Source organism: Ursus arctos, unplaced genomic scaffold (genome assembly GCF_023065955.2).
Source record: "Ursus arctos isolate Adak ecotype North America unplaced genomic scaffold, UrsArc2.0 scaffold_18, whole genome shotgun sequence".
NCBI lineage: Eukaryota > Metazoa > Chordata > Mammalia > Carnivora > Ursidae > Ursus > Ursus arctos.
In genome coordinates, this window is record NW_026622852.1 from 4,747,174 (window position 1) to 4,774,550 (window position 27,377).

Below are 27,377 nucleotides of genomic sequence, written 5' to 3' on the forward strand. Positions count from 1 at the left end.
TGAGGAAGACACAAAGAAATGGAAAAATATTCCATGCTCATGGATTGGAAGAACAAATATTGTTAAAATGTCTATGCTACCTAGAGCAATCTACACATTTAATGCAATGCCTATCAAAATACCATCAACTTTTTTCACAGAGATGGAACAAATAATCCTAAAATTTGTATAGAATGAGAAAAAATCCCAAATAGGCAGAGGAATGTTGAAAAAGAAAACCAACGCTGGTGGCATCACAATTCCAGACTTCAAGCTCTTTTATAAAGCTGTAGTCATCAAGACAGTATGGTACTGGCATAAAAATGGACACATAGAACAATGGAACAGAATAGAGAACTCAGAAATGGACCCTCAATTCTATGGTCAACTAATCTTCGGCAGAGCAGGAAAGAATATCCATTGGAAAAAAGAGAGTCTCTTCAACAAATGGTGTTGGGAAAATTGGATCACCACATGCAGAAGAATAAAATTAAACTATTTTGTTACACCATACACAAAAATAGACTCAAAATGGATGAAAGACCTAAATGTGAGCTAGGAATCCATCAAAATCATTGAGAACACAGACAGCAACCTCTTCTACCTCAGCCGCAGCAACTTCCTCCTAAACACATCACCAAAGGCAAGGGAAGCAAGGGCAAAAATGAACTATTGGGACTTCATCAAGATAAAAAGCTTCTGCACAGCAAAGGAAACAGTCAACAAAACCAAAAGACAACTGACAGAATGGGAGAAGATACTTGCAAATGACAAATCAGATAAAGGGCTAGTATCCGAAATCTGTAAGAACTTATCAAACTCAATACCCAAGGAACAAATAATCCAATCAAGAAATGAGCAGAAGACATGAACAGACATTTCTCCAAAGAAGACACATACATGGTCAACAGACACATGAAAAAGTGCTCGACATCACTCGGCATCAGGGAAACACAAATCAAAATCACAATGAGATACCACCTCAAGCCAGTCAGAATGGCTAAAATTAACAAGTCAGGGAATGACAGATGTTGGCAAGGATGCAGAGGAAGGGGAACCCTCCTACACTGTTGGGTAGAAATGCAAGCTAGTACAGCCACTCTGGAAAACAGTATGGAGGTACCTCAAAAAGTTGAAAATAGAGCTACCCTATGACCCAATAATTGCACTACTGGGTATATTACCAGTATATTACCCAGAGATACAAATGTAATAATCTGAAGGGGCACCTGAACCCCAATATTTATAGCAACAGTGTCCACAATAGCCAAACTATGGAAAGAGCTCAGATGTCCATCGACAGATGAATGGATAAAGAAGATGTAAATATATAAAATGGAATATTATGCAACCATCAAAAATGAAATCTTGCTATTTGCAATGACATGGATGGAACTAGAGGGTATTATGCTAAGCGGAATAAGTCAGAGAAAGACAATTATCATATGATCTAACTGATATGTGGAATTTCAGAAACAAGGCAGAGGATTATGGGGGAAGAGAGGAAAAAAATGAAACAAGATGAAACCAGAGAGGGAGACAAACCATAAGAGACTCTTAATCTCAGGAAACAAACTGAGGTTGCTGGAGTGGAGGGGGGTAGGAGGGATAGGGTGGCTGGGTGATGGACACTGGGGAGGGTATGTGTTGTGGTGAGTGCTGTATATTGTGTAAGACTGATGAATCACAGACCTCTACCCCTGAAACAAATAATACATTATATGTTAATAATTTTAAAAAAAAGATAAATGAGTCCAGCATAAGGACCAGTATAAAAAGAAAAAAAAAAGAAAGAAAGAAAAAGAAAATAACACCATGGGAGAGACAGATACACAAAGAAACCTCTATGTGAAGATGAAAGCAGAGACCAGAGGGACACATCTGCAAGTCAAAAAGTGCCAAAATTTTGCAAAAAACAAAAAACACAAAACAACAACAACAACAACAACAAAACATCAGAAGCTAGGAAAGAGGTCTGACTGATTCTCCATCACAGGCCTCAGAAGAGACCAGTCCTGCTGACACCTTAATTTCAGACTTCTAGCCTCCAGAACTGTGAGACAATAAATTTCTTGTTGTTTAAACCGCTCAGCTTGTGGCACCTGGAAATGGCAGCCCTAGGAAAGTAACAGACTACCAAACAAGATGGTTGTGGGTTTAAATAAAATGATTTGTAATACACCTGACAAAGGATAAATCCCTTATAAATTATCATTAATAGTAAAAGTAATAGTTAATATTCCAACTGTGTTGGAATATTTTGAACCATAACTGATAGTCATGCAACAAGCTATACTTGATTTACCCCTCATTTCTATTTTTGGAAATTTAGATATGGAAACTTCCTGGTGGTAAGGTAATAGGGAAGGCAGGAATTATAAAGGAAATAAATCTCATGCCAGTGTGTGTTAATTCTTTGAATCCCCTGTAAATGGTTTGGCAGGAGAGGAGGTTGGAACACTTAGCTAAATTGAAGTTTGGGGATTATCTGTGAATTTAAAGTATCCATGCCATTTTGGCCCCTATTAGCACAAGTAATTGAGAGGAAAATCTTGCCAGTTATGCTTTTCCATAATGCTTAATGTGGACTTCAAAATTTAAGTAATTCATTAGCAGGCTTAAATGGTGTTATGGAACAACGTTAAAGGATGCAAAGAGGTAGTCTGTAATCTTCATTTTAGAGATGAGCAAATTGAGGCCCATCAAGGTTACAATGAACTCAAGGTTATATAGTTCACATTGGAAAAGCTGACACTAGAATCCTTGTCTCCTAATTTCCTGATGAAAATTGAGTCTGTCTCTCAGGATTCTGTGTTATGTTCTGAATTCTGTGGAGCTTTTCTAATTGTCAGAACCCTAACTCTGCATATGGAATCATAAGACCAAGATTGGGAGGATTCAGATTGAGAGAGAAGAAAGTGACATCATAACATTTTCAATAAAAAGCCTCAAAAATTGCATTTGGGAAGGGAGCAATAGTGGGGACAGTGGGAAATTATTTTTACACTAAAATTATAAGCTATATAACACATTTAGAGAAATCTTTTTACATTGTTTAGAAGACCCATTAAATATGGCCTGGCAGGACCTTTCTAGGACAAGTCATTAAAGCCCTAAATGGTATTTGGAAATGTGGCTACCTCAGATTGAAGTCATTTGCATTATATTATAAAACACATAGGACACTTTGGCCATCAAGATCACGGGGATGGCTGAACTTTGGCCCACCACATGATTTCACAAATACAGAGTGTACTCCCAACCTGCTTAATGACTAACCCCACTTAAAGCAAGCTACCCTTTTTCACCTCTGGTGTGCTCAGCTTTTAAGTAGACCTTGTGGGAAGAAATATTAGACTTTAATACAACAAACTTTGTTTCATTGTTTGTTTTCACTTTGGTTTATTATTTTATATTTGCAGTCTTTGTAGGACATTTCCATGTTGCCTGCCCTAAGGATAACACTACTGTAATTGAGGGGCCCCGTTCAGAAACTATTTCAGAGAGAATCATTCAGTTTCATTTTACGGCTTCATAGCCCAGAACCAGAACTTTTCAAAAAGACACTCAATAACACCAATGCAGGGACCCCTCTGGACAACATATCAATTTGTATTATGAAGTGAATTATGGCTGTACCCACCAGAGCTGGTATAGTTAAGTGTCTGTCAGTGTTTCCATTATATTTTGAGGGCTTCTTACTTGGTTGCAAATATACCCTTCAGGCTGAAGCATACAAGGCCAGCCTAGGAAGTGAGTGCTCCCTGTGCTTAGTTTTACCATTTAAAAACACTAGCTCTCTTTTGTGTTTGCTTGTATATGTTGTATAATGAAGAGAAATCTAGTTTTCTAAATCAATATGGCTGCCAGAGAGATAATGGTTTTAATGGGGAAAGCTCGCGGTGTTAAAGGTCATTTCTGTGAGTATGATCCACATCGTTCTCCTTGGAAGCTGCTAGAGTCCAAAAATGAGGATTCCAATGTGGTGCAAATGTCCTCCAAAAATTACAAATATATTTGCCCTCTGAATTTCGAATCCAGAAATCTGCACTTACATCGTAGATGGGATATGACTACATTATATTTAAAGTTTTCCTCTATTTTCCCACTGACCATGTGCCTATTCTTACATTGAATCCATGTAAATTCTTGTCCTTCCTTTAAATCCTAGCTCAAATTTCCTAATTTCTGAGAAGAAAAGGACTCGGACTCTTCCCCTATGCCACTTTGTACATAATATCTAGCTCCAATAGAACAACTGTTAGATTATACCATTTGTATGTGTGTCTATTTATTTATCGACCACACAAACTCAGGACAAGGATAATGTCCTGTTTATTAGCAGAGTGTTAGATATATTACATATGGTCAGTAAATATCAGTTCCTTGACTGAATAAGTGAATGAATGAATGAATGAATGAATGAAGTACTCTGTGAAATAGGAATAGTGACAAGGACACTCAAGGAATTTTTTAAAATTTACATTTGAAAGGTAAGGACTTGTCTAATATGATTTTCCACTTCCAGGTTTCAACTTTCTAGAGGGTACAAATTCTCATACGTCCATAATGAAGAATCTCTCAGGAAATTGAATGACTTGTAAACTCTTACAGGTAGAAATATATGCAACAGGATTTGTTGAGAAAATTACTGATCAAGTAGGAGATGAGTGTTTGTTCTTAGTCACTGACTCTGTGACCCTCCTCAAGTTACTTAATAACTCAGTGATTCAGTCTCTCTCCAGTTGGTGATAAAAAATAGCAGTTCTTATCTGCTTCTCAGAGATGTTTAGGGGAAAATGCGTTAGCACATCTGAGACAGTTTAAAGAAAAATCCCAAACTATAGATATTATATAAATTAAATATTATATTGCTATTGCATACTAGGTACTAAATAATTCATTGCAAACAAGACTATTTTGGTGAAATCACATCAATCTAATAACAAAATATAATTGAAGATTTGATTCTTTCGCTTGTAAGCGATTGGATTATATTTATACTATAAAAAATGAAATGAAAAAGTAGATTGTTCGATCATTTCTGCATTTGGCATTTGGGGATGGTCCATGTGATTATTATGACAGATAAGTTGTCATGTTCTACCTGAACCAAACACATTTTCAAGGAGAGGTGCTAAAAAGAATTACCGATGCTTTTAGAAGAAAAATGACTGGAAGAAATTATTTTTTTTAAATCACAGTTTTGCAAGTAGGTTAGCCATTGAGGGCTTTATTATAAAGCTTCTAATGTTTCTCCAAGTGTAATCCATGAATTGTATGCCTCAGTATCAGCTTGACTATTGTAACCTGCAGATTCCCGGACCTCATTCTCAGGAATAAGCAACTCTGGGGTGGGGTCCAAGAATCTGCATTTTAAACGAGGTTTCAGATGATTCCTATGAAGACACTCAGGTTTGAGAACCACTACAGGAGTTTACATTCTTTGATTCAGGAGGCAAATGAAGAAAGTACAGACTGAAGATTAAGAACAGAAAATAAAACTTGCCTGTGTAGTGAAGAGTGATAAACTTTTCTCATCCTTTAAAATCACTGAGTGTATTACATTTTGTAAAATTTGTAAATGAGTTATAAATCAATGGTATAATCATGTTTTGGGGGGAAAGAATTTTTTTTTTTTTAGTTTGGACAGATTGAACTAGAAAGAGTAAGAAGAAATTGACAGCTCCAGTTTACTGTATATTACCAGGGTTCAAGAGTAATTGTATTGATGGGGGAAAGGAGGGCTCCACAAACTCCTTTATTCTTTCTTCTGTCTCCACCTGGAACCGAGAGAACCTGCTTCAGGCTGAGAATCATTTTGACACTTAAGGGTTTGTCTTCCAGCAATTATCAAGACAAGTCAAGTAAAAATATCAAACAAAGCTTGGTTGTAATGTGTCTCTGTTATTAAACGGATATAGCATTTTTGCTTTGTTTCTGTTAGTAAGATAGCAGATAGTCATGTAGAAAATTTCAAATTATGGAAAAGATTACAGAGGCAAATGAAAAACACCTGAATTCCTGATACAGCATGGCAATTACAGCTCTCATTTGAGTGAAAATTCTTTTAGAGCTATACACCCATTGTAGAATATGATTCCATTTATATAAAATTATACCTATAATTAAATTTGCATATGTTTACATAAATATAAACATATGCTTATACAAAATTTTATATTTTTACATGTTGCTTTTCCATCTCAATGGCACTTTTAAAAAAATCTCATAATCATGAAAACCTATGGAGTCAACTGGAAAATAATTAGACTTAGGTTATTGCTGGTGTCAGCTGTTTCATCTCCTTCATTCATGTCTTAATTCCTGGGGACTTCTGGCCCTCCCTCAACACCTCTCTGCTCTAACTTCTACCTCTAAACCACTTTAGCCATAAACATTATATGGAAAGACAGAGATAAATGTGGGTGCTAATTCTCAGTTTTCTGGAGCACCTGAGTATCATATGAGATTCATTAGCGCCTAAGGAATCCTTGGTCTAACGCTTAGAGGTCTTTTCCTGTTCTATAGACTTCAATCAGCACTTTTTTAAAAAAGTACTTTCTCAAACAATATACTCCGTGGATGCTAAATAGGACCGAATAAGTTAAACATTTTATCAAACATGTATCTAATACAGTATTCTAAGTGCACTGCATGGATTATTTTACTGAATCCTTACACCTACCATGTAAGTTGAAAGCCATTCCTGTCTTTATAGGAATACTGAGAAAAACTGAGTCTCAATGAGTGTAAGTAGATGTTCACACTATGTGTCAGAGTGGAGCAGGTAGGGGATGGAGGAATGGAGAGCAACTATTTAATGAGTACAGGGTTCCTTTTGGAGTGAAAAAATGTTTTGGAACTGGGTAGAAGTTGTGAATGTATTGCTAATGTACTAAATAACACTGAATGAGTCACCTTACATGGTTAGTTTTATATTATGTAAATTTTACTTCAATTAAAAAAAATGGAGCATGGAATCAAACCCGGTTTGACCCCAGAGACCACATGCTCAACTACTACTAAAATACTGCTTCCCACGTGACTATATTGCCTATAGATTCAAGTTTTGCTAGATCAAACAAAAGTAATGGCTTTTGCTGCACAAATATTCAGTGTCTTGTGCTGATAAACATGTTAAATCTCCCATAGGATTATTTCGTATATAGGGGTGTGGTAAGTAGTGTTTCTCAAATTACTTTTTTCCTGGAACCCATTTTACCTAGAGTGTTTCTACAAGGATGTGTTTCATAAAACGCATTTATGGAATAACTGTTTTTTTCAAAGCTCTGAAAATAATGTTTATTACAGAATTATTTTCACTTGGATGGTCTACTTAGTGTATCAGCAAAACTTCAGAGGGATTCAGGCAATATAATAAAGACAGAACAGTTTCTTGAAATTCCCCTTGTGATCATTACCTTAGCACTCGTTCATAATAGTAAGAGTAAAAGTGCAAAGGAACTAAGCAATTACACCTTTTATATTCTATTTGAAACATTTAGTATTTACTTTTTAGTTAAGTTTCATGCAAATGATAGCTCTGCTATGTGCACATATAACTATTTAAATTTTATGATAAAACACAAAATGTATAGAGGAGTGTAGATTTGACATTTCACAATTTTTAGCACAGCAGCTTCTGGGCTAAATAAGTTTCAAAAACAACTGAGAACACTAAAACTTTCTGAATTTGAAAAACGAAAGTTGTTTTTCTATAAATTTTGTGAGGTTTTCTTTGTTCAGTTATCTTTCTGAATAGAGACAAAACAATTTCTAAAGCAGTTAGAAATTGAGAACAAGGATTTATTATAGAATAATTATTTCCTCTTTAATCAAACCCAGCTTATCACCCAATTCTTCTATTCCAATTTTCTATATTAGCTATTATAACTTCATATAAAGAATGTGGGATTTGAAATTAATGCAAATGAATTTTGCTTATCACAAATTTACTTATGTGCTTTATGACTCAGTTTCCCCAAATAAACATGGATCTTTCTACCTTGCAGAATTTTCATAAGGAGAATATAAGATATAGATGTTAACCTATCCTTCCAAATATGCATATGTTCCTGACTATCCTGCTCATCATAGCCAAGAATTCTGACTCTCCTGTTTTCTGCAAGCCTGTCATCATTATTTCAGCTTCACTTCTCTTCTTACGCAGTCTGGAGCACATGTAAAACCACTTCCCGGATGTTCTTAATAGCACCCTAGAATCGCTGATCTCTTTGAGTTATAAAGATTATCATCTTAGTAAGGTTTACATTGGCTAATCCCCATTGCCATTTCTGCTGGTGAACCTCTAGCACTGCTGGGGAGAAGTTCCCAAATAACACTGGTTGGGTGCATTGCAAATACAGCCTAATGCATTTAGGTTGTATTTGCACTACTCAGTTCTCATCTCAAGAGCAAAGTGGACAATATTAAAAAAAAATAATTTTTTACACACCACACATACACACTCACACACACACGTTTATGTCTATTTCACAGTCTCCCACACCAGGCTTAATTTTTCCTACTTAAAATACCACCATTCCTTTCCCTATTACAAAAAAAGAGAGACATCATTCAATGTAGGATCTCTTCAATTGACTTCTGTGTGTTTTAATTTATGTTTACTTTTAGCTTAAGGCAATTCTTATGTCATTCAAAACAACAGGGAACCACCTATCTTTCCGTATGTGAAGTCTGTGATATGGCCACATATGGAACCTGACGGAAGGTGAAGAGAGGTAGAAAGAGGCTGAATTTCAGCCAGGCCTGGCACACTAGACAACTACATAGGAGTGGTCCTTACAGGGTGTTCTGAAATACACCAAAAGATATTTGTGGAGGAAGTGGGCCCCGGATTAGTAGAAAGCACTAAAGGCCAAAGATAAAGCAGCAGTGACAACCAATGAAGAGTAGATAGCCACTTGCCTGAGGGCAGTTACATGTGAGAATTTTGTGTTCCTTCTACTCCCCTATTCCAACCCAAACAAATAACAGAAAAGGAGGAAGAGATGTGAGGAATCAGGGCATTTGGTACCCTCGTCTTATTCCTTCACTCCCACTCTTCCCCACCACCTACTACCCCAAACATATTCAGAAAAACTAGATCAAGTCTAGGTTGCATTCAGGCAAGGCAAGAATCTATGAATTAAATACTAAGCTGAAACATTAAAATAATCAGAATTCTTAACAAGAAATATAAGACATTTTCACAGCAAAAAGTGGCTGATAAGCTATGGGATCTCCAAATGTGATGAGGGTAGCAAACACAATACCCAGTAGGAAAAAGGTTTACCAGAGTATGGCAGATAGTGTTTTATGGGAAAAAAAATCATGTCTTATACCTTCGATATTTCAGACTCTTCCATCAAGTCAATTTTGATGATCTCCATAGTAAAATAATTTTCAAAAGTAATCCTTCTATCAGTGTTTATCTTTGAGCAAACAGCCTCCTTATTCCTTTTCTTTACTCATTTTATTCTCAACCTGCTCCACTGAGACCCTCTACTAATAGGCATATAGTCAAGGCTGTATTTGGCCAGTCTGTTCTGGTATTGGCTGAACTGGTTATTAAAATATTAAAGAACTTAGACACAACTGGTAAAGAGTCACTAATTCAAACCCCCTCTTTCCCACTGCCTTTCAGTCTTGGCTCTCTTCCAGAAGCCCCCACAACTCAACAACTAAAGGGTTAATGCTCATACAGTTGGGGAGCCTCTTGGTCCCTGTTCAGTTGAGAGGACTTATGTTTGGTTTATACAGCACCATATTAATTTTCAGTTTTGAGTATAAACCCAGTCTACTACATATATCAGCAAATGAGGCAAATATCTTCAGATAGTTAATGTCTTTCTTGAATAATGAATGGTTACTTTGCCACCGGATGCCTTCAATTGACCAACATGCTCTAGTCTTTCTAGACTTTCAGATACTGCTTCCTTTTCTTCTTCTCCCACCTGGTGTTGTACATTTGCTCATGATAAACTCCCAACCCATCCTGCTTTACTGGACTGCCATGGATGTATCACCCTCAGAGAGCGATTTGCCTTCTGAACTGAACTTTCTTACAGTACCTAGAGAAAAACCTCTACAAAATATCTACCTTATTTCTGTAGATAATCTGAATTCCAGATCTTAGCTTGACCAAATCAAGCCTTTCTTCTCTCCCTGTGTCTTTGCCACACACCAAAACTTAAATTAAGTTTTTCCACTGGAAAATTTTATATCTTATTGTAACTACTCAAATACTGGTAGTATAAAAGGTCTATGATAAATGAGAAGACCTATAAAATTTCAAATCCAGGGAATGGAAGAACATTTATTTATTAACATACAATAAAATTTTTGAGGGTAAGGAACCATTCTGTGCTTCAGGGAAATATAAGGGTTTGAAGTTATTGTCCTCCAAGATGTGCTCCTACATCATCTTGACTATCACAACCTTATAATCTTCATTTCTTTCACCCTCGCCTTCAGACTAATATGACAACTGCCTCCTGACTGCTTACTTTCTGGACTTCCAGCCAATATCTCTTCACCTTCTCCATCAGCCAGTATGTATATACATGCAATATATTATTCGTAAGAGCTCTCAAAACTCAAAAGTTTAAAAACAATCCAGTTATAAAATAGACAAACTATATGAACAGACATTTCATCACTGAAAACATACAGATGCCACATAGGCACATGAAAATATGTTCAAAATAATTAGTCATTAGAAAAATGAAAATTAAAACTACAATGAGATATCATTACACACCTATCAGAATTGTACACACCTGTCAGTGTAACATAATCAAAGGACTGAGATGCTATCATCTTCTTCACATGCTGTTGGTTAGAAACAGGTCAAAGGTTCTGTCCACACTCAAGGTCTGAACATCAGGAGGCAGGACTCATGAGAGCCACATTACAGTGTGTTCATCATATTTGTCATGTAATGTAAGGCACATTTCAAAGTTCAAAAAAAAAAAGGAAAAATCACACATATGGCTAGGTATACTACGTAGGGATAATCACTATTAATGATACTGAATGGGTTTCTTCACAGTCATCTACATGTTCTTCTTGAAACCTGTGCCCTAACAAAAGGACATCATATATATAATTATTTGAACATTCTATCTTTTTATATAAATATATGTATAAAAACATATGTATAAAAGAGGTATGGTACCATAACATGATTTTACAATTTGTCTTACTTTTTAAGAACACATCCTCCTTAAATAATCTTCAAAACTGTAAAATATCTTCTCCTAAATATTATTTATTTCAGTTTCCGTACTATTTAATAATTTGTTTCCTATTGCCATGTTATAAATATCACTATGATAAATCTCAGTCCTATAAAAACAACCTCCTAAATGTATCTTAAATATACCTTCAATATCTAAGTGGGAGGATTTCACTTCCCAATTTAAGTTGAAACCTTTATTATTACCATCACTGTTTTAGTCCTATTCCTGATCTCTTTCCACCCTCCTACCTCTGTATTTGACTTATATCTGACCAGTTCATCAGCACTTTTCAAGATACTTGAATTATCTACCCCTCCAGGAAGCCAGATTGATTGAAGTGACTTTTCTAAATGTCCCCTCATTGGCATCTCTGCTTTGTACTGTTACTACATCATTTTTTATTATGTTCAATTAACCAACATATAGTACATCATTAGTTTTTGATGTAGGATTCAATGATTCACTAGTTGCTTATAACACCCAGTACTCATCACATCATGTGCCCTCCTTAATGCCCATCACCCAGTTACCCATCCCCCCCCACCTCCCTTTCCACAATTCTCAGTTTGTTTCCTGGAGTCAAGAGTCTCTCATGGTTTGTCTCCCTCTCTGATTTCTTCCCATTCAGTTTTCCCTCCCTTCCCCCTATGATCCTCTGTGCTATTTCTTATATTCTACATATGAGTGAAACCAAATGATAATTGTCTTCCTCTGATTGACTTATTTCACTTAGCATAATACCCTTCAGTTCCATCCATGTCGATGTAAATGGTAGGTATTCAGCCTTTCTGATGGGTGAGTAATATTCCATTGTATAGATGAATCACATCTTCTTTATCCATTCATCTGTTGAAGGACATCTTGGCTCCTTCCACAGCTCAGCTATTGTGGACATTGCTGCTATAAACATTGGGGTGCATGTGCCCCTTTTTTTCACTACATCTGTATCTTTGGGGTAAATACCTAGTAGTGCAATTGCTGGGTCATAGTGTAGCTCTTTTTTTAACATCTTGAGGAACCTCTATACTGTTTTCCAGAGTAGATGTACCAGCTGGCATTTCCACCAACAGTGTAAGAGGGTTCCCTTTCAATGATGTGGGGGTGTCTGGGTGGCGCAGTCTGTTAAGTGTCTGCCTTCAACTCAGTTCATGATCTCAGGGTCCTGGGATGGAGCCCTGTGTCAGTAGTCTTCATGCTCCGTGGGGAGTCTACTTCTCCCTCTCCATCTGCCCCTCCCCTTGGCTCATGCTCTCTCTCTCAAATAAGTTTTAAAAATATTTTTAAAAATTAATTAATTAGTTAACTAATTAATTGATTAAATGATGTGTTTGAGTGTCTTCTCACTTCTAGGGTTGTAATGCCCTTATCAGGGAGAGAACACATCTCTTCCTCCTTTTCATCTTTAGCACCTAGTGCAGTGCATATAACACATAATAATTTCTCACGACTGAAGTTGAACTGAGCTACTGAACTGAACTAAGATAGTGTGGATATGCTATGGAGGTATAGTTTTGCTAAGCCATCTACATTTTACAATGATGTGTTTTGCTATCCTTGAGCACACAGCAAAGCCTAAAATTAAATGAAGGAGATTCAAAACACTCTTATGCAACATAAAGACCCTTTGTATCATATGCAACTTTTAAAAAAAGGAAGCAAATATTAAAAAAAAAAGATCAAGAAATTTGTAACAACTCTTCCTTCACCAGAAAGAGTGTCTACCCAAAGATGAAGACAAATATTATTGCACATGCTGACAAACCCTAAAACTTAAAAATGTGTATTAGTCATTCCTATTGCATTCACAATATGATTGAGATGATTATTAAAAAGTCTAACACAAAACCCAACCCATTATAAAAATAGGAAGTAAAATAGCATTTAATTATGTAAGAAGCAGAAGAGGTGATTTAGGACAATTGTATCATTTTAATGCCCATGAAATCCTTGTGGTAAGTATAGTAAATTCATTTTATATCTGAAATAGCCTGCCCAGGATTTCACAACTAGTAAGTGACAGAGCCACACTTCAAAGACAGGAAGGTCCAGTTTCAAAGCCACAATCTTTACATTTCTTTGCGCTATGAGAGCACCAGGAAATACCATAGTTTTCAGTTTATTACCAGAAATGTTCCCTAGAATATCAGGGGAAATAGTAGTAATGACTAACAGCAGGCTTGAAGTTGAGGCTGCATATCTATGGGAAACCATGATTATTTGCATTGTGCTGTGTTTGATTTAGTTCCCTGCCAAATGTCATGCCAAAGCCTTGACACAACAGAGATTTGTGCCTAGAGCCATTCATTCTCTGTCTGGCAGAGGACATTGGCTGGCATATTTTACATGGATATTCTGAAGTCACACCAGTCTCTGAATAGAGACTGAAAGTGACTAAGACAAAAAAAAATATATGAAAAATGGAGGCGCGTCATACTCCAAAAACAAACAAACAAAACAAAACAAAAAAAACCTAGAAGTATGTTTCAAGTTTTAAATCTCAATTATTCATATATGTATATGCTTATAGAAGTTTATTTTTTCATAGAGAAGTTACATGGCAGAACACATATAGTATTTTTTGAGCCAAATTTAAAATAAAAGATGATTATATAAGTGTATTTCCCCAAGTATCATGTTTGCATAAAATAGGTTATCAATTATTATTAATGATATCATATCTATATGTGTGTATATATATGCATATATATGTATTATGTTTGCATAAAATAGGTTATCAATTATTATTAATGATATATATGTGTGTGTATATATATGTGTGTGTATATTATATATATATACACATTTTTTATAACCACAAACTTTCAACTTTCCTCTAAATATGAAATTATCACACAGAAAAATAAAAGAACTGCTTCACTCATTTCATTATGGGGTGGAAAGACTCGAAATAGGGTAAATGATCTAGAGAAGTTTTAGAGAGACTATAAGCAAACATTTGTGAACCATTCATTATCTAAATACCTCCAAAGAAATGACAAACCTTCTTTCAATACTTTATCTCAGAACTCACATTCCTTATGTGGTACTTTAAGCAATTTTTTCTTGCTACTTCCTCCATAGAGAAGGACTGGTTTTCATAGCTTCTGTGTATGGGATCTGTTTCCAGTTCCTTCCTTCATCTTTCTCCCTTATAGTCCCTAAGAATCTTAGTTCCTTTTGTCTTTACTCCTGGAGTTCCCACTATGTACTTTTTATTCAATGTATTCCTTTTCAGCTCCCTCTCAGGATTCAAGGTTATTAAGATTCATGATATTTATAATGTTCTTTGTCCACATTTTTTTTTTTTACAACAGCATTCCATTTTGAAATCAAAGGCATCTTGTACTGGCCTTGTGCTCTCACCCTTATCTTTCCCGTAGTACATTTATATACTTCTTACTGAGCTCTATTTAATTTGCTGTTTGCATCTTCTCATGAAATCAACTTGCAATTTTAAACTAATTTCACTATCTGGTCCCCCAAAACCTAGATATTCCTAGGTAGTTCTTAACTGATAGTTAACTTGCATATATCCTACCTTCAATAATTTAATCATCAGAGTCATTAAAGACTGTGTTAAACAACTTCCATCAAGCATAGAATAGTTTCATTGTTTTACTGTCAAAGGCATTAGTGATAACCATTCTTTGAATATATGTTGTATGAATTAAGGGTTTCTGTGATCAGGAAATGATATGTATTTAATGATCAGATTTTTTATTCTAATGTTTTCTCATTAGTATCATGTTTTATCAGATGAAAGAGTGTTTATCATATACATGAACATGTACTATACTTCCATATATATAAGCACATTACACTAATATAATTTTTATAACATTTTTTATTATTATAACATTTGTATTTATATGCTTTATTTTTGGAGAATATTGAAAATACATTTTAAGTGTGCATACCTTTGTCCAAGGCACATCCTGCTGTGGTCTCAGGACAGGAACCTATTGTAAAAAATATATATATATTCTCATTAATATACTTAGTATAACAAACAGGTTGAGAAATACCAATAAATAAAATTTTTTAAAAAATACATAAAATACCTTAAAAAATACATAAAATAAAAAAATGGTTTAAACCTCAACCATTGCTCAATATTAGTGTATGCCCATTAACTTCAAAAATGTTGTTTTTATCTTTATTTTTTTTTGCTTTTAGATCATTAAGAAAAAGAAAGGTGTAAATATTCTGATTTACTTCTCTATCTGAATCTCTAAAAGAATTTTGTTTTTTTAATGTCTGAAAATAAACATTTTTTCCTAGAAAGAAACATAAAGGCAGATTAAATTCTTGATACACAAAAGTCAATTTCAGACAAAACTCAGACAACACTTTTCAAAAATGCTAAATGAATGAATACGTTTCAAATAAGAAGATGAGGAAGCAGGTTAAACAGGTTTTATGATAATAAAAGTCCTATAATATTTGCTCATCAAAATGTGGCAATGGAACATCAGTTAAAATTAAGAGAATCATTTCACAGTTACAATGTTTCAAATTTTCAAGCAGTGAAACTAGAATGTATGTGCAGATAATAGATTTAAATATGTTCAAATGAACTTGAGCACTTTAAAAATCAAAAGAGGAAACACAATCACATCTTGCTGCATTAAGACCAATATTTCCATCATCTCCTCCTATTTTATTATTCTATTAGACACAGTGTCATATTTCCAAAAATGTGGACACCCAATCCACATAAAAGCACAGATCTAAATCTAAGAATTCTCATTGCAAATGTGACAGTGCTGATTATGAGAACTTCAATAAAATGTAAAATCAAAGAACCACTCATTTTGTTCATAATTTTTGGCGTTCTATCTGCTTGGAATTTCCAGATGTGGGAGGAAAAATCAGAAGAATTAAACTTCCTTTGTGATTTCTACCAGCATGTTGGAATAAAAGTTTTACCATGAATAAATTTTTAAAAATAAATAGATAACATTCATAAGGTAATAATAAAAGTATGTTTTTCTTCCATATTTAAAGTTTACAGAGCCAAAGAATTTTAGCTCTAGAAAGCACCTGCGTGGATAACCAAGTAAACTGAATCCAAACTGTCAATTAAGGGATTCTCATTGTTATATGGAAATGCCTTAGGGGTCCCTGGATAATGTAAGGGAACCGATCCTTTGGGTAACCCATAATGTTCCCTCAGCCAATAGTCAAGCACAGCAGACATGTGAATAAATTCAGGCACACACATGCATGATGCATGTATGTGCATACACACACAAACACATGCATGCACACACACACACACACACACACACAAATTCAGGCCGTCTTCTTTATTCTATGGCCAAACCTAGAGTCTCACAGTTTTTGGATTTGAAACTTGGCCCCTGGATTACTAGCTACACTGGACTTTAGACAATTTACATAACCCTCTCTGAGCCTCAATTTTTTTACTTACAGTGAAGTTGTTATGAAGATTAAATGAGTTAAATCAAATAAATTGCTTAGAAACCCTTCCTAGGGCATAGTAAGTAGCCAATAAATGTTCACTATTAAAAACTACAAAACATTTGAAAGTAAAAATTCTTCAAAAACTCTTCAAAAATATTAAATAATTTGGATATTTAAAAAATATGTCAATTGTTATTTCTAGTCTACTAATCATCTCTCAAGTGTGAAAATCTCCATTTGTATTTTTTTGCTTTTTAATATAATTATATTTATATTTGCACAATTATAATTGCAAGAAATAATTGAGAAACATGGATGGCAAACTTTATTCATGAAAGAATCATAAAAGAAACCAAAGTAAAAGTGGCATTTTTCATCAATGAGGCATTTTAAATGGTTAGTTAACAGCTGTAATCCTATGTTCTGTGTTTTACTTGTGGTCTGGCATGACTAGAGGAACAGAAAATCTTCTTAAATGACAGGGAGGTACTTAAAGTTTTCCACAGGTCAAGCAAGAATCCAATTATCTAATATCCATGGGAGCAGAAGTATGTGGCAAAGAGAAAGTACAAAGCTGGAGACCCAGCGTTACTGCCAGGCTATAATAAATTTATCACAGAAAGACATGATATCAACAAAGTAAGAGCTGGATTCACAAAGCGGACAATCTTCAGCTACTAAAATTTCCATGTCTCTGGCCATTAGGAATAGTTAGGGCTTTAAAAAATAGGATTAAGTTTCTGTGCTATGATTTTTCTGATCAGAACATGCACTCCTACAAATAGGAATAAGTTGCAGGAGGAAAGGGAGGGAACATGATTTTTAAAGTTTGGTTTAACAGAGTATAGGGTAGGATTAGAAGGCGGGGGAAAGACTTGATAAGAGAAAATGAACATAATAACAAAGGGAAGAAGAAAAGGCCAACTATAGCCTCAATAAAGAAAGTACTAAATGCCAAACCTGAAAGATAGACAATATATTTGGTGTAGTATGTTTTGATCAGAAGCTATTCTTGTAGATCTGGTGGTGGAACCGAAGGAGAGGTGGTGACCTATTCACATCATTTTACTGTTTTATCTCGGGATTTTTCTACCAGGGCTGATTTCCTCCTCCCATCCCCGTGACCAGGGACATATAACAATTTCTGGACATTTTTGGTTGTCACAGCTGGGGTGGGACGCTACTGGATGCTACTAGCATCTAGTGGGTAGAGGCCATGGATGCTAAACATCCAATAATTCACAGGACAGCCCCCCACAAAAAAGATTTATGCAGCCCAAAATATCAATCTTGTGCGGAGGTTCAGAAACCCTGTCTTAGGAGAGGAGGTGAAGCTTCCTTATACCTTAGTACTTCACAAACCCTACCTACCAAATCACGAGATCATAGAGTGAATCTTCCAGGAAAAAGAGAACTAACCTTGGTCAAGTTTCTTGACAGAGATATTTTGGTTGCAAGTAATCTATTTAAACATTGCTGATCTAGCACTTACGTAGCCATGTATAAAACCCAGATTGATCAGATACTTGTCATCAAGTTTTTTACACTACAACAATCTGAACCCTATATATAATGGTATTCCCACTTCTATTCTCAAGTGTTATTCAACATCAGAAAATATCTTTGTGAATTATTTGATTTTATTCTTTTACAAAAACACCAATTTCAAACATTCAGACATTATGCCATTTGAAATAATTTAGTTTGAGAGAGAGGTTATTTACCTTATCATTATTAGAAATTTGATAATTCATCATAATTCAATAGTTAACCAAAATCATTCTTAAGGAAAATAAGGTGGTTTAATATTTTTTATTTTATTTTTGCTTTACACCAAAATAACAACTACTTTAAGCAAAACTAAGATACATTTCTATTGATTACTAATATAAAGATACACTATACATGGCAACATGAACTAAAACTAATGTTTGAAACAGGATAATTATCACTATTTAATATAAACTAATGTGTAAATTCTCACTGCTCTCATTTTGCTCATTTGAGAATACTTCATTACTATCATGCTGCTCAGAGTATTTAAGCTGTAAAGTATAATGTTTCTTTGATATTAATTTAGTGGGATTCACAACCTAAAAAACATGTCATGTTTCAGTTTGTTGATTTCTTTCAAGGATCTCTGCAAAGTCCAAAAATCTGGGGAGGGAGGGATCCTTAAAACCTTTCATAAATTACAAATGAATTTTTACAGCTAAAAGCAACATATTGAAGAAGTAAGGAAGGGAAGGATAGGGGAGTTCTATGTTGCTATTACTGTGATTCAAAAGAAAGCTCCATTCAGATGGATTTAACAGACATATTCAGAACATTACATCTTAAAACAGCAGGGTACACATTTTTTTTTCAAGTGCACATGGAACATGCTCCAGAGCAGATCAGATATTGGGCCCCCAAAAGAGTCTCAACAAGTTCAAAAAGATCAAAGCCACACTATGCATCTTTTCTGACCAAATGCTATGAAACTAGAAATCAACCACTAGGAAAAAAATCTGTAAAGACCACAAATACATGGAGGTTACATAACATGCTCCTAAACTATTAATGAGTCACAAGAAGTCAAAGAAGAGATCAAAAATTACATGGAAAAAAAATGAAGATGAAAACACAATCATCAAAAACCTTTTGGATGCAACAAAAGCAGTTCTACAAGTGAAGATTATAGTAATACAGACCTATCTCAAGAAGCAAGACAAATCCTAAATACATGACCTAACTTTACACCTAAAGGACCTAGAAAAAGAAGAGCAAACAAAATCCAACCCAGCAAAAGAAAGGAAATAATACAGATTTGAGCAGAAATAAATAATACAGGGATTAAACAACAAAAACAAAATGAATAGAACAGATCAATGATACCAGGAGCTGGTTCTTTGAAAAGATTAACAAAATTGATAAACCTCTAGCCAGAATCACCAAGGAAAGAAAAAAAAAAAAAAGCACCCAAATAAACAATGCACTAATGAAAGATGAGAAATAACAACCAACACTATAGAAATACAAACAATTATAATAGAATATTATGCAAAACAATATGTCAACAAATTGGACAAGTTAGAAGAAATGGATAAGTTTCTGGAAACATATAACCTCCCAAAACTAAAGCAAGAAGAAATAGAAAATTTGAACCAACCAATTATCAGCAATGGAATTGAATCAGTAAACAAAAACTCCGAAAAAACAAAAGTCCAGGACCAGACAACTTCACAGGCAATTCTACCAAACATTTAAAGAAAAGTTAATGCTTATTTTCAAACTATTCCAAAAAATAGAACAGGAAGGAAACTCAAATTCATTCTATGAGACCAGTATCACCCCAATACCAAAACCAGATAAAGATACCACCAAAAAAGAGGACTACAGGCTAGTATCTGTCATGAATATAATTGCAAAAATCCTCAGCAAAATATTAGCAAACTGAATCCAACAATACATTAAAAATATCATACACCGTAATCAAGTGGGATTTATTCCATGGTACCAGAACAGTCAATATTTGCAAAACAATCAAGTAATACATCACATCAAGAAAAGAAAGGATAAAAACCATATGGTCATTTCAATAGTTGCAGAAAATGCATTTGGCAAAGGACAATATCCATTCATGATTTAAAAAAAAAAAAAAAAAAACTCTGCAAAGTAGGTCTAGATGGAATTTACCTCAACATAATAAATGCTTTATGTGAAAAACCCATAGCCAACAGCATAGTCAATGGTGAAAAACTGAGAGCTTTTTCCCCAAGGCCAGGAACAGACAAGGACGTCCACTCTCACCACTTTTATTCAACATAGTCCTGGAAGTCCTACCCACAGCATCAGAAAAGAGAAAGGATTAAAAGGCAACCAAACTGGTAAAGAAGTAAAACTTTCATGATTTGCAAATGACATGATAGTATATATAGAAAACCCTAAGGACTCCACAAAAAAAAAAAAACTAAACAAAACAAAAAACAAGAAATCAGTTCTAGAACTGATAAATGAATTCAGTAAAATTGCAGGATATGAAATCAATGTACAGAAATCTGTTGAACTTCTGTACACTAATGAAGCAGCAGAAAGAGAAATTAAGAAGGCAATCCCATTTGCATCCAGCATAATAACATACCTGGGAACAAACTTAACCAAAGAGAGGAAGGACATTTACTCTCACAACTATAAAACACTAATGAAACAATAGAAGATGACACAAAGAAATGGAAAGACATTCCATACTCAAGGATTGGAAGAACAAATGTTGTTAAAATGCCTATTCTACCCAAAACAATCTACAGATTTAATGCAATTCCTCTCAAAATACCAACAGCATTTTTCACAGAACTAAAAGAAACAATCCTAAAATTTCTATGGAACCACAAAAGGCCTTGAATAGCCAAAACAATCTTGAAAAAGAAAAACAAAACTGAAGGTATCACAATTCCAGACCTCAAGTTATATTACAAAGCATTAGTAATGAAAACAGTATGGTATTGGCATAAAAACAGATACATAGATTAATAGAATAGAAAACCCAGAAATAAACCCACAATTATATGGTCAATTAATCCTCAGTAAAGGAGGAATGAATATACAATAGGACAAAAACAGTCTTTTCAGCAAATGACGTTGGGAAAATTGGACAGCTACATGTAAAAGAATGAAACTGCACCACTTTCCTACACCATACACAAAAATAAATTCAAAATGGATGAAAGACCTAAATGTTAGACCTGAGGCTGTGAACATTCTTGAAGTGAGCACAGGCAATAATTTCTCTGACACAAGCTGTAGCAACATTTTTCTAGATATGTCTCCTAAGGCAAGGGAAGTGAAAGGAAAAATAAACCATTGGTACTACATCAAAATAAGAAGTTTCTGCACAGCAAAGAAAACAACCAAAAAACTCAAAAGCAATCTACTGAAGGGGAGAATATATTTGCAAATGACATATCTGATAAGGGGTTAATATCCAAAATATATAAAAAACTGATACAACTCAACACCCCGAAAACAAATAATCTTTTTAAAATAGGCAGAAGACATGAACAGACATTTCTCCAAAGAAGACATGCAGATGACCAACGGACACATGAAAAGATTCTCAACATCACCCATCATCAAGGAAACGCAAATCAAAACTACAATGAGCTGTCACCTCACACTGTCTGAATGGCTAAAATTAGCAACACAAGAAACAACAGGTGTTGGAGAGAATGTGGAGAAAATGGAACCCTCTTGCACTGTTAGTGGGAATGCAACCTAGTGAAGCCACTCTGGAAAACAGTATGAAGGTTCCACAAAAAATAAAAAATAGAACTACTCTACCACCCAGTAACCTCACTACTTGTTATTTACCAAAAGAATATAAAATATAAAAATACTAATTTAAGGGATTTATTTACAGCATTATTTACAATAGCCAAACTATGGAAGGAGCCCAAGTGTCCATCAATAGATAAATGGATAAAGAAGAAGTGGTGTGTATATATGTAAAGAAGTGGAATGATTTTATTCAGCCATAAAAAAATGAAATCTTGCCATTTGCAACAACATGGATAGAGCTAGAGAGTATAATGCTAAGCAAAATAAGTCAGTCAGAAAAGACAAATACCATATGATCTGACTCATATGTGGAATTTAAGAAACTAAACAAATGAGCAAAGGAAAAAAGAGAGAGATAAACCAAGAAACAGACTCAACTATAGAGGACAAACTTATGGGAGGTGGGAGGTGAATGGGGGGGCGGGGGGGGGCGGGGGGGATGGGTGAAATAGATGCTGGAGATTAAGGGTACACTTATCATAATGAAAATAAATAAAATTTTTAAAGTGTCAAAAACAAACAAAAAAAAAGAGGTCCATATTTAGAGGAAACTTAGAAATGGTCATATGCACATAGTAATGTAATGCCACAGATCTACACATTCTTCCTGTTTTAAGCATGGTAGAGGTGTTCTTGCAAAAGGAGATTTAAGTCAACAACCACTTTACTAAAGCAGAATCACTATTTAACTCCAAAGTAAATCATCAGCACGATGATTAATGCCCCTTATGCCCAATATGAATGCTTTAGAATTGGTTGAGTTTCTGTTATTTCTCCCATTATTAACTATTAACTATCAATTTGTTTATACAGTTTATATAATTTCCAGATATATAGGAAGTCATTCAAATGACTTACCTTTTCAACCTATCTTGAAATTTTTATGACCTTACTGATGTATGATCCCAGGAACAATTTCAATAGATATGTGATATTTCAGTGAAAGATGCTATATATGGTATGCAAACTGAACTTAAGAGATCAAATACAGTTATTACTAAATCTAATTTCTTTGTATCTACTTGTAAGCAAACCAGGTGTGCTTGTGGACATAATTCAAATTCAGAATGATCCCAGTGTGTAACATATTCTTCTCTCATAAAAGATGGTAACACTGCCATAATTAGTGAATAAGGGGATTACCATCAAGAATGGTGTACTGTGCATAATATTTTATAAAGGCAAACCAGAAATTTTAATATACTGGTAATATGGGCTGAATTGTTTGCCCTCAAAATTCTTATGCTGAAATCTTAGGGACGCCTGGATGGTTCAGTCCATTAAGCATCTGACTCTTGGTTTCGGCTCAGGTCATGATCTCATGGGTCATGAGATCGAGCCCTGGATCAGGCTCCATGCTCAGTGGGGAGTCTATTTGAGATTTCTCCCTGTACTGCTCCCACACTGACGCTCGCATTCTCTCTCCCTCTCCCTCTCTCTCTCTTTCAAATAAATGAATAAATCTTAGAAAGAAAGAGAGAGAAAGAAAGAAAGAAAGAAAGAGAGAGAGAGAGAGAGGGAGGGAGGGAGGGAGGGAGGGAGGGAGGGAGGAAGAAAGAAAGAAAAACACTAGCTTTCATTCACTCTGAATGTGACAATATTTGGAAAGTATGTCTTTAAAAAGGTAATTAGATTAAAATGAGTCCATTAGGGTGGACCCTAATCCATTGTGTCTGGTGTCTTTATAAGAATAGATTAGGGCACAGAGACCCTCAGAGGAAAGACCATGTGCAGATTCAGAGAAAAGATGGCCATCTACAAGCTGAGAAAAAACTCCCTCAGAGGAAAGTAACCCTGCAGACACCTTGATCTTGGACATCTAGCCTCCAGAATCATGAGGAAACAAAAAAAGTCTGTTGTATAAACCCAGTCTGTGGTTCTCTGTTATGACAGCCCTAAAAAACTGATAGAATTTGTACTTTCTGGAGTTAGATTATACCTCTACTCCAACATGTGACAAGAGGTAAATTTTATCCTCAGTGTCCTCCCATTTCCCATGCAATATTTGTCTTTCTCTTTCACCGGCTTCTTGCAGAATTATTACTCTTTTGATGTTCCCAGGATACAAGGGGTTGTCTATCCATGGACACAGCTTCTCTTCCTTGCTCTTTATTTATTTTTTTAAAGATTTTTTATTTATTTGAGAGAGAGAGCAGAGTGAGAGAGTACGAGCTGGGAGTGGGGGGGGGGTTGTGGAAGGGGCAGAAGGAAGGGAGAAGTGGACTCCCCGCTGAGCAGGGAACCCGACATGGGGCTCCATCCCAGGAGATCAGCATCATGATCTGAGCTGAAGGCACACTCTTAACCAACTGAGCCACCCAGGTAGGTGCCCCTGTTTCTTGCGTTTTAAATGTATTCTCAAAGTGATCCTAAAGAAACAGACTGACCTAAAGAAACAGTCTATCACAAAGACTCTAATTACTGAGAACAGCTTGGCCTATATCTGTATTTGAGGGTATTTGTCTGCAAAAAGTAAATAATACCTTTTTTTAATAAAGCAAGCCTTTTGTGTTATTTTGTTTTGTTAGTAATGAGCAGGTATGATGAAATTGCCATCTTCATTCATTGCTGATGGTAGTATGAATTGGAAAGCAATTTGCCAGCAGGTATCAAAGTCTTAAAAATACTCTCCCTTTCACCCAGTTATTTTTCTCCTCGGAATCTCTCAAAAGGACATATCAACAGATGCTGGCAAGCATTTATGAACTGATAATCCACTTCACCACTATTTATACTAACTCTTCTCCTTCATAAAAGGAAACAAGCTATATATCTTCTAACAGATTAAAGAAACTGAGTTTCTCCCCCAGATAAGGAACTATTGTGCTTTTATTTGTAACCATGTTTTCAAAGGCAATTTAGTGGCATGAGAATATAAAGTAAATTTTATAGTTTTAGATAACCAGATGAGGATCCAATAGGATTCCATCATGTGAAACTAAATTAACCCTCCCCAGAAATAGGAATTCTCTTTACTCTGCCACATTTGTTTCTCTCCCCCTCCCTACATATGAAGAGTCGCCTTTATAAATTAATAAAACACCCAGAATTCCATGAAGCAGACATGACTCATGGGAGTATCTCTGCAGAGTCCTCCATCATCTCAGGAGGAGCAAGGAGAAAGAGGTTTCCACAGTCACAGTCTGTTAGTACAACCTGGTAACTGCTTCAGTATTCAAGTGACTGGCCTCCTCTTTTATATCCAAAATAATTGAAACTGATGACATCCTATTGAAACTTCCCTTCTCATTTGGAGGATCAAGAGGTAGTCTTTTTTGTTCCCTAACAGAGGTATCACAAAGTATCTCATGACATAAGACATAAATTTTTTTAGAGTACATCCCTGGTTTTTAATGTAAAGTTCGATGATTCATTAGTTGTGTATAACACCCAGTGCACCATGCAATACGTGCCCTCCCCACTACGCATCACCAGTCTATCCCATTCCTCCACCCCCTCCCCTCTGAAGCCCTCAGTTTGTTTCCCAGAGTCCATAGTCTCTCATGCTTCATTCCCCCTTCTGATTACCCCCCTTTCTTTATCCCTTTCTTCCCCTACCGATCTTCCTAGTTCTTATGTTCCATAGATGAGAGAAACCATATGATAATTGTCTTTCTCTGCTTGACTTATTTCACTTAGCATTATCTCCTCCAGTGCCATCCATGTTGCAACAAATGTTGAGAAACCGTTCTTTTTGATAGCAGAGTAATATTTCACTGTATATAAGACATAAATATTTTTTTAATTCTATATTTATTCTATCCCCTTGTTATAACATACCTATGTTATTTTATTTGAACAGTCTAAACCTTGTCATACCATTATTACCAAATGAGAATTTAGTAAAGTCATATTTTCAGATACGAAGAAAGCATTGTAAATGGCACTTGGTTACAAATGTCAAGTCATCCTATTGAGGTGAGGTTGTCACCAGGGCGCCTGAACATTCCACCTCTCAATTATTTCTGTGAACTGTGAATAGACATGCGTAGGGTCTTTTTGGTATAGTACGTACACAGAAAAACATGGGAAATATATATGAAAATACTCTTGGTGGTTATCTCTAAGTGGTGATTTTCTTCTATATATTTTTCTGTATTTTCTAATTTTTTTTCTGCCATGGCCATGTATCTCCTTAACAAACAAAATCAATGTTTTATTCCAGAGATGCACTGTGTTAATCTCCTATCCTACTTACTCTGCAAACATGAGAAATGGGCTGAACCCACCTGGGTAAGCTGGCAACATCTGCCCATTTGCATTTAGGCCTGCTTTCCCTGGGCCATGGTGCTCTGAGTGTCACATGTTGCCAATACTTAGGGGCATCCCCTAATTAGGTACCCCATGGTACCTATGTACCATGTGCTCCTTAGTTCTCAGTGGTCACTGAAACACTTGAAGGTTGATTTTCATTTCACCTTCCCAGAGAAGTTTTTTATAAAATTCTATTTCCAAAGTTTAGAATCTTCGGAGCTTGGACAATATTGATACCTCTATGCATTTCAGGAAATTAGACCCCTTTAAGAATTATTTCACTGCTTAAACAATAGTATCTTGGCCACAGCACCAGTTCCTTTTCACACAGTGGATATGGGATATCTTGGGGTAAGGGTTGTAGGATTCAGGCACTAGTTCTGTCATTTATCAATCTGTGTTCTTGGGCAAATAACATCCACACTGTGGTTGATGATTGTCTGAATAACCTCAGTGGATACTATCAAGTTTAACAGCCAACTAAGGCTACCCACCTGAATGAAAATATAGACCTGTAAGGTGTTCTATCTGTATATGCATAACTAGTTGTTTGAGCACTGAAATATTTAGTTGGAAGCAACCAGTAACAAGTTGTGTGCCAAATTACACTTTTAAATGTGATTTAGGCACTCTAATAGAGGTCTTGAGGGGGATTATTTTTAAATAAATAAAAAGATTCTAAAAAAATAAATAAAAACCCTTAACATACTTTGAGTTGTATGAACATGTTGTGAATCTGGCAACCCTTAAGAGGGGTTAATCGTAATATTCTTTCCCTGTCCTATTCATGATAGCACTTCATAAATGCCCAATTTTCAAAAATTCAGACCCTATAGCAACAGAAAACAAATAGTGGAATTAATGTGAAGCAAGAGCAGCACTGCCATTACACTAGCTTGGCACATCATTATTCGGAACATAGCGTTAGCACCTTGCAAGGAGGCAGGAGAGAGCAAGCAGGTCCCTCATTATTTCCGAGAGCAGAACTTGAGCACCAGTTTGGAGATTTGAATGCTCCATTATCATCAGTCTATAGCTGGCATTTATGGATCTGTCACCCCACTGGATCATCAACTAATTACATTAATAATCAGATCTCATTTTCCTTTGTCTTTTTAATTTTAACCACAGAGTTTTGTCCATGAAGGTCACTTG

The 27,377-nt window shown here is 35.3% G+C and overlaps 1 long non-coding RNA gene across 1 annotated transcript in view; it reads right to left on the bottom strand.

Annotated features, from left to right (window-relative positions):
- Positions 1-15,118: 15,118 nt before the first annotated feature.
- The window catches only part of LOC130544000 (uncharacterized), a 261,101-nt gene continuing 248,842 nt past the window's right edge, over positions 15,119-27,377 (bottom strand). The window contains exon 3 of the long non-coding RNA XR_008959843.1: positions 15,119-15,184. This is a non-coding gene — a long non-coding RNA (uncharacterized LOC130544000). The remainder of the gene's footprint in view (positions 15,185-27,377) is intronic.